We start from the raw sequence: 7475 nt of genomic DNA on the forward strand, positions 1-7475 counted from the left end.
TAACAGGAAAGAGGCCAGAGAGCAGAAGGCACCTGGGAGAGCCGAGCAATGCCACACTGCCACACTGGCGAGGAGCAGTGCCAGTTAGCAACGGAGAAGTTGACCACAGAGAGGTCTGTGGGGAGGCCGAGCGGTCGAAAGATGAGGCTAGAAAAAGCGGCACAGCAACTGAAAGAGCTGGGCTGCCTGCTGCACTTGTACCGAGTGGGGAGAGAGGAAGGTGACGTCAGTGAGGGGCAGAGAAGCCCACAGAGGCCGATGGCAGAGAGAATGATGACTGGCAGGGAAGCCGAGTCAGAGGGAGCAGGTGCCCAGCACAGAAGCTGTACTTTCGGATCCCCAGCTGTCCTTGTAATTTCCACGTTAATCCTGTAGCATGTTCCATCCCTAATAACACGCATAAATGTGGGTGTGACCTGTGAGTTCTGTGTGGCCGTTCCATGAGTGAATAAACCCAGCAGAGAAGTCCAGAGCACCGTGGGAGGAACGGCTGGTGTCAGAAACGGTGATGACGTTGGAGAATGGAGGTGTGTGTGGCTTCTCCCTCGGAGGAGCCAGCTTTGAGCTGGTCCCGATTCATATCGCTCATGATTTTGGTGATTTCTTGCACAATGACTCACTGGGAAATCATAAAAACTGGATTCTTGTTTTGTTTTTTCCCACTTAATCTAAGCAAACCCTTAACCTCAATTTTCTCACCTGACCAAAGAGGTATATTAACAATTCCTCCTCTGTAAGACCATGTCTTGAGGATTAAATGAAGCAATATCATATTTTAAGTGAATGGTTGACCAGGTGGTTGAGCCAGCATCGACTCAGGGTGGCCCAGGGGCGGCAGTAGAGAATAGGGCTCCACCGCGTTTCAATGGTTGATTTCAACAAAGCCAAGCATCAGACCATTCTTCCAAGTTAACTCTGGGTGGACTTGAACCTCCAACCTGTCAATTAGCAGTGAGGCTGATCAACCTTCTGGGCCACTCAGGCACTCCATGTTACTCTGTCTACAGGCGAATAGCTATTGTTAGGGGGTGAAAGTGATTCCTGAAGGCTGGATTAGGGACAGAGGGCGACTTTGGTTAGACCTTCAAAGGAAAGGGCGCAAGTAAGCAGGAAGACCTGGGAGAGAGTACGGGTTTGTTTTTTAATATGGAAAACATATAAAACACATGTTTTATCCCAACGGTGTGGACACTCCCCCCTGCCCTCTCAGAAGGCACTTCAGAGGTCAGCACTGGGGCTACAGCTTAGGGAGAGGGGTGCATCGGATTAGAGCACACGGAGAAAGGCAAAGGGGTGGAGAGGGAGGGGAGGACATCCTGGCCCACCAAGCCCCAAGGATGGTGTTCCTGCTTGGAGCAGACAACGCACGGGGAGGACTGTAGGTCTGTCCCTACCACGGGACATGGTGTCCCTCACTGAACCATGACGCCGTGGGGGACAGCACTGGAGACACAGTGTGGGCATAGTGCACGGTCTGACCCCATCACGCTGGGGCGAGGCACTGAGGGCATGCAGCAGAGCAGCAGGGGAGCAGAGTGATGAAACCCCCAGGGGGTTCCAAAAACAGACTTGGGAGACAGAGTGTGGCACCCCATCAGACTCGACTGGAAAACACTCATAAAGGCCAACAAACAGACCTTGAACGATTTATAGGCTTTTCCATTTTTTTTTCAGTGGGTTTCTTTTTGTTATTGTTATTTTGGATTTGTTGTTGTTGTTATTGTTTTGTTGGCTTTGACTTCTTTTGTTGTTTTACTTGGCTTTGCCTGATTTTTGCACTTACTAATGTATCTGCATGTCTAGCTAGATAAGATAGGCGGGATAAATAATTCAGAGATGAAAAGAACAGGGCCAATGGTTGGGGGAGGGGGATACGGGAGAAGGGGAGGAGGGAGAAAGGAAGCAAAGGGGGGACCACCCAGGGACTTGGGAACCACAAGTGAACTAAAATCAATGGAAGCAAGGTCCTAAGATGCCTAGTGGGGCTTAATCAAGGGCAATGTAGCAGCGAGGAATTACTAAACCTGAATGAAGGCCAAACATGATTGTGGGACAAGAGGAAAGTAAAAGGAAATAGAGGAAAGAACCAGGAGGCAAAGGACATTTATAGAGGTCTAAATACAGGCATGTACATCTGTAAATATATATATAATGAGAGGGGAATAGAACTATGTAATCATATGTGTATGTTAAGAATTAAGGTTAGTAGGGAACCAGTGGAGAGGTCTGAGGGGCGGCCCCAATGCCAGCTACATGGACACCTGCCCCTCCCCCCAGAAGAATCCAATTCAGAGGACAGCACTGAAGCTGCAGCTCAGGGAGAGGGACATGTCTGAGCAGAGCACACGGGAGCAAATGAAGGGGGAGGAAGAAAGAGTGGGGCATATGATGGCCCACCAAGCCTTGATGGAGAGATTCCCACTCAGAGCAGCCAATTCACAGAGAAGACTATAAGGCTGCCCCACTATGAGACACAACATCCCGGACTGACCCATAGCCCTACAGGGAACAACACTGGAGACACAGTGTGGGAATTCTGCCTGATCTGATCTCACCACACCGAGGCAAAACACTAAAGACGTGGAATAGAACAGCAAGGGGAACAGAGCAACAAAGTCCCAGGGAATACCAAAAATAGACTTTGGGGCCAGGGTTTGACACCCCATCAGACTCGACTGGAAAACACTCCTAAAGGCTAACAAACAGTCCTTGAACTAACTACAAGCTTTTCTTTCTTGTTGTGTTTTATATATTTTTTTGTCATTGGCTTGTTGATGTTGTTATTTTCTGTTCTTTTGTTGCTTGGCTTTGCTTTGTCTTGTGTTTTTGTGCATGTTATTATCTCCGCAGGTCTGTCTAAATAAAATAGATGAACTGGATGAACAATCTGGAGGAGAAAACAATGGGACTGACAGTTCTGGGGAGATATGGGAGAGGAGGCAGTGGGGGAAAGGTAATGGTGTTAACAAACCCAGGGACAAGGGAACAACAAGTGATCCAAATCAGTGGTGAGGAGGGTGTAGGAGGCATGGTAGGGTGTGACCAAGGGTAATGTAACCAAGAGGAATTACTGAAATCCAAATGAAGGCTGAGCATGATAGCAGGACAAGAGGAAAGTCAAAGGAAATAGAGGAAAGAACTAAGAGGTAAAGGGCATTTATAGAGGTCTAAATACAGGCATGTATATATGTAAATATATATATGAAGATGGGGAAATAGATCTATGTGCATATATGTATAGATTTAGTATTAAGGTAGCAGGTGGACATTGGGCCTCCACTCAAGCACTCCCTCAATGCAAGAATACTTTGTTCTATTAAACTGGCATTTCATGATGATCACCTTCCCAACACAATCGCTGAAGACAAAGTGGGTACATAAGCAAATGTGATGAAGAAAGCTGATGGTGCCTGGCTATCAAAAGATATAGCATCTGGGGTCTCAAAGGCTTGAGGGTAAACAAGCAGCCATCTAGCTCAGAAGCAACAAAGCCCACATGTAGAAGCACATCAGCCTGTGTGCTCCCGAGGTGCCGAAAGGATCAGTTATCAGGCATCAAAGAACAAAAGATCATATCATTGTGAATGAGGGGAAGTGCGGAGTGTGGACCCAAAGCCCATCTGTAGACCACTGGACATTCCCTTACAGAAGGATCTCAGGGAGGAGATGAGCCAGTCAGGGTGCAGTGTAGCAATGATGAAACACACAGCTTTCCTCTAGTTCCTGGATGCTTCCTCTTCACCCCACTATCATGGCCTCAATTCTACCTTACAAATTGGATTAGACCAGAACATGCACCCTACTAGAGATAAGAGCCCGCAACACAGGGAATCCAGGATAGATAACCCCCCAGGGCCAACAAGGAGAGTAGAGATACCAGGAGGATTAGGGGAGGGTGGGGGGAGAAAGGGGAAATCAATCACAAGGATCAATCTAGAACCCCCTCCCAGGGGGATGAATAATGGAAAAGTGGGTGAGGGGCGAGGGAGGATGATGTAAGATATGGAAAAAATAATCTATAACTCATCAAGGGTTCATGAGGGAGGCCTGACAGGAGGGAGGAAGGGGGAAGAAATGGGGAGCTGATGTCAGGGGCTCAAGTGGGAGGAGAATACTTTGAAGATGATGATGGCAGCATATGTGCAAATGTGCTCGACACACTGGATGAATGCATGGATTGTGATAAGAGATGTAAGAGCCCCCAATAAAAGTATTTAAAAAATAAATAAATAGATGTTTTCCTTATAATATAAGCATTTGTTAAATACTATTTATTTTCTCACATAGTTGAGATCATTCGTCATCTGTGTCACTTGATTTCATGAGTATTTCCCCATGCTATTAAATTGTCTTTGACAGCACTGATTTTAATGGCTGCTTACAGTTTCATTGCATGGATGATTTATTTAACCATCCCTCTATTGTGCAGCCAAGCTGGTGTTTTGCTTTTAATAGATACACCAAAACAATGACACTAAGCATTTTCCCTTTGTCTTCCTTTGAGAAGGTTTTCTTTCTGTTTGTCATGAGGATTTTCTAGGACTGCTTTGCGGAAAGAAAATTATAAATAATGTCTTAAGGCTAAGTTCCTAGTCTGGAGCCGTATGACGTAGACCAGCGGTTCTCAACCTTCTTCATGCCACGGCCCTTCATACAGGTCCTCATGTGGTGGTGACCCCCAACCATAAAATTATTTTTGTTGCTCCTTCATATCTGTAATTTTGCTACTGTGATGAATCAGGCGACCCCTATGAAAGGGTCGTCCAAAGCGGTAGAGACCCACAGGTTGAGAACCGCTGATGTCGATTTTACCCTAGGGGGGGAAAATAAACAAACCTTAAGTGGGCAAGTTATTTAAACTCTCTACAACTTGATCTCTTCAACCATAACTCTGCCTCCCTCGCAGCAGGCTCTTGTCACGAGTCAAGAGAGTTCATGCAATGTAAAGTGCTTCTCATAGAGCCTGGCCCCAAATCAAGGTTCAGGAAAGGTTAGCTGTCATTGTTAGCTTTCACAGATTGAATGAACATATATAATCACACACACATATACATATCCAACCAGTCTGTGTTGATTTATCTCTTCTATTCTGTCTATTCTTAAACACACTGCACATTGTAACGATTTATTTATGCTTTTCTTATGTCATCAAGGGTTTGGGGAAAGGACTAAAAATGATCAAGTGATTCCTTCTCTTTTTCCTCTTCATTTGAATGTCTTTTCTGTCTGATTTTTATTACAGATGAACGGTGGAATCGTTTTATCAAGTAACAAAAGATTTCATTAGAATTGTGGTTGAATGTTGTAAGATTGAGAAATTAATTCAGCAAGTTGACATCTTTATAAGATTCATTTTTTTCCATTTAAGAATATAGCTTGTCTCCATTTTTTCCAGGATTCTATTATATGTCTTTAAAATTTTGTAATTTTCCTTATGTAGGTAAGAAAGCATGTTATTTTATACATTTCTTACATTTTTCAGTAGTGTCACAGTTAATTTTTTAAAATGTCATAGTAATTAAAAAATAATTTTATTGGGGGCTCATACAACTCTTACACAATCCATACATACACCAATCATGTCAAGCACATTTGTTCATTCGTTGCCCTCATCATTCTCAAAATATTTGCTCTCTACTTAAACCCTTGGCATCAGCTCCTCATTTCCCCCTCACCTTCCTGTTTCCCCCCTCCATCGTGAACCCTTGATAATTTATAAATTATTATTATTTTGTCATATCTTACACTGTCCGACTTCTCCCTTCATCCATTTTTCTGTTGTTCATCCCCCAGGGAGGGGGTTACATGTAGATCCTATATGTGATCGGTTCTCCCTTTCCACCCCGCCTCCCTTCACCCTCTGGTCTTTCCACTCTCACCACTGCTCCTGAAGGGATCATCTGGCCTGGATTCCACAGCTAAGTATTTCCCAGTAGTTTTGTTAGCACTGTGAATGGGAACCATAGTAATTGCCATAGCTAATGTCCGTTGGGGGTTTACTATGTGTAGGGCAGATTCCAAAAACTTAACTATATGAACCATTCCTCACAACCACTTTATGATGTATGGACTATCCTTTAACATTCCTACTTGAGGAATGAGAAAGAGGCCGCCCGAAACTACTCTGCAGTTTCTCCTCTGATTAAGCCCCTGGCAGATGCTCCAGCCAGGAGCAAGGGCTCCCACAGCTACACTACCAGACGGATCGTTGTAACTGTGATGAGACTGGATCGAACGTGATACCTGGCCAGTTGACCTCCCTCTGCACTCACCCTGATACTGTTCTAGGGAAAGTGTTTCCTGCTTGTTCCATGACAAAAATTTCCTCCGTGGCCCTTTGAGTGCTGGTGGTGGTCTGGTCTTTCTTACTCATTATTTGTTTCTGTATCTTTATATTATTCCATCCTTGCCGCTTTATTTGGCTTGTTGTTTCTTGCTTTTTCCGGTTTGTGAAGCACAGGAGTAGATGCATGGAGAAGATAACTCATGGAAGGGTTTATAGGGATGCAGGGGTGGAGGGGGGATGTAGGGAGGGTGGGGGGGCTGGGGAGCAAACACTCTATGGGGTGGGGGAAGGGAGCACTAGAACTGATTGTGATTACACAACTCATGTTAAAAGTGATTTAACAACAAAGCAATTTAACCATAAAAAATAAAGAAAATGTTTTAAAATTGATTGTAGTAAAAAAGAAAAACTACCCAAAATTGATGGTGGTAACGATTGCACAGTTCTCCTTGATAGGACTGAATTATTGAATTATATGATATGTGGCTTATGTGGCAATAAAACTGCTTTAAAAACAACAGGGCAGCGGGGTTAAGTTCACCTGGCTCATAAACGGACGGGCTGGACTTCACCTCTTGCCATCTGGCTCCACAGGCCATGTTTGTGACTGTCATCTTACGGGGACATCTTTACTCATGATGCCTTCTCACAGTGTGTGAAAGGAGTCCAGATATGAGTATAGGATATTTGTATAACATAGATAATAAAATGAGTATACAATGTTTGCATGATATATTATACAATATTTATATAATAAAATGAGTATATAATATTTGTTTTGAATTTGTCTTGTATCAAGTGACGTCTCTGAATTCCATGATCAATGGTTACCATTTACAAATGGATGCCAGCTGGGAGATCACGTAAAACCAAGTGATAGGATAGCTCTAACTAGTGAGAACCGTCTGGCTTGAACATTATACCCTTTTAAGGCTTATGTGGGATCAAACTGACAGCAGCCACAGAAGATGAGCTAAAAGCCTCCGCGGACGGTCAGTTCATCAATGAGGGTGGAACAACTCAGAAACGCTGGGTAAGAACAGGTTCCATACGTGGAAAAGTGTCATCTACGTCACTAAATCGTACAGGTAGGAACTGGTGGATTGGTGTGTGCTTTGCTCTATATATTCTCAACAACAAGATACACAAAGCTTAAAGATGAAAACTTTAATCTGATGGATTTTCTGTG

Source organism: Tenrec ecaudatus, chromosome 14 (genome assembly GCF_050624435.1).
Source record: "Tenrec ecaudatus isolate mTenEca1 chromosome 14, mTenEca1.hap1, whole genome shotgun sequence".
In the NCBI taxonomy this organism is placed as follows: Eukaryota; Metazoa; Chordata; class Mammalia; order Afrosoricida; family Tenrecidae; genus Tenrec; species Tenrec ecaudatus.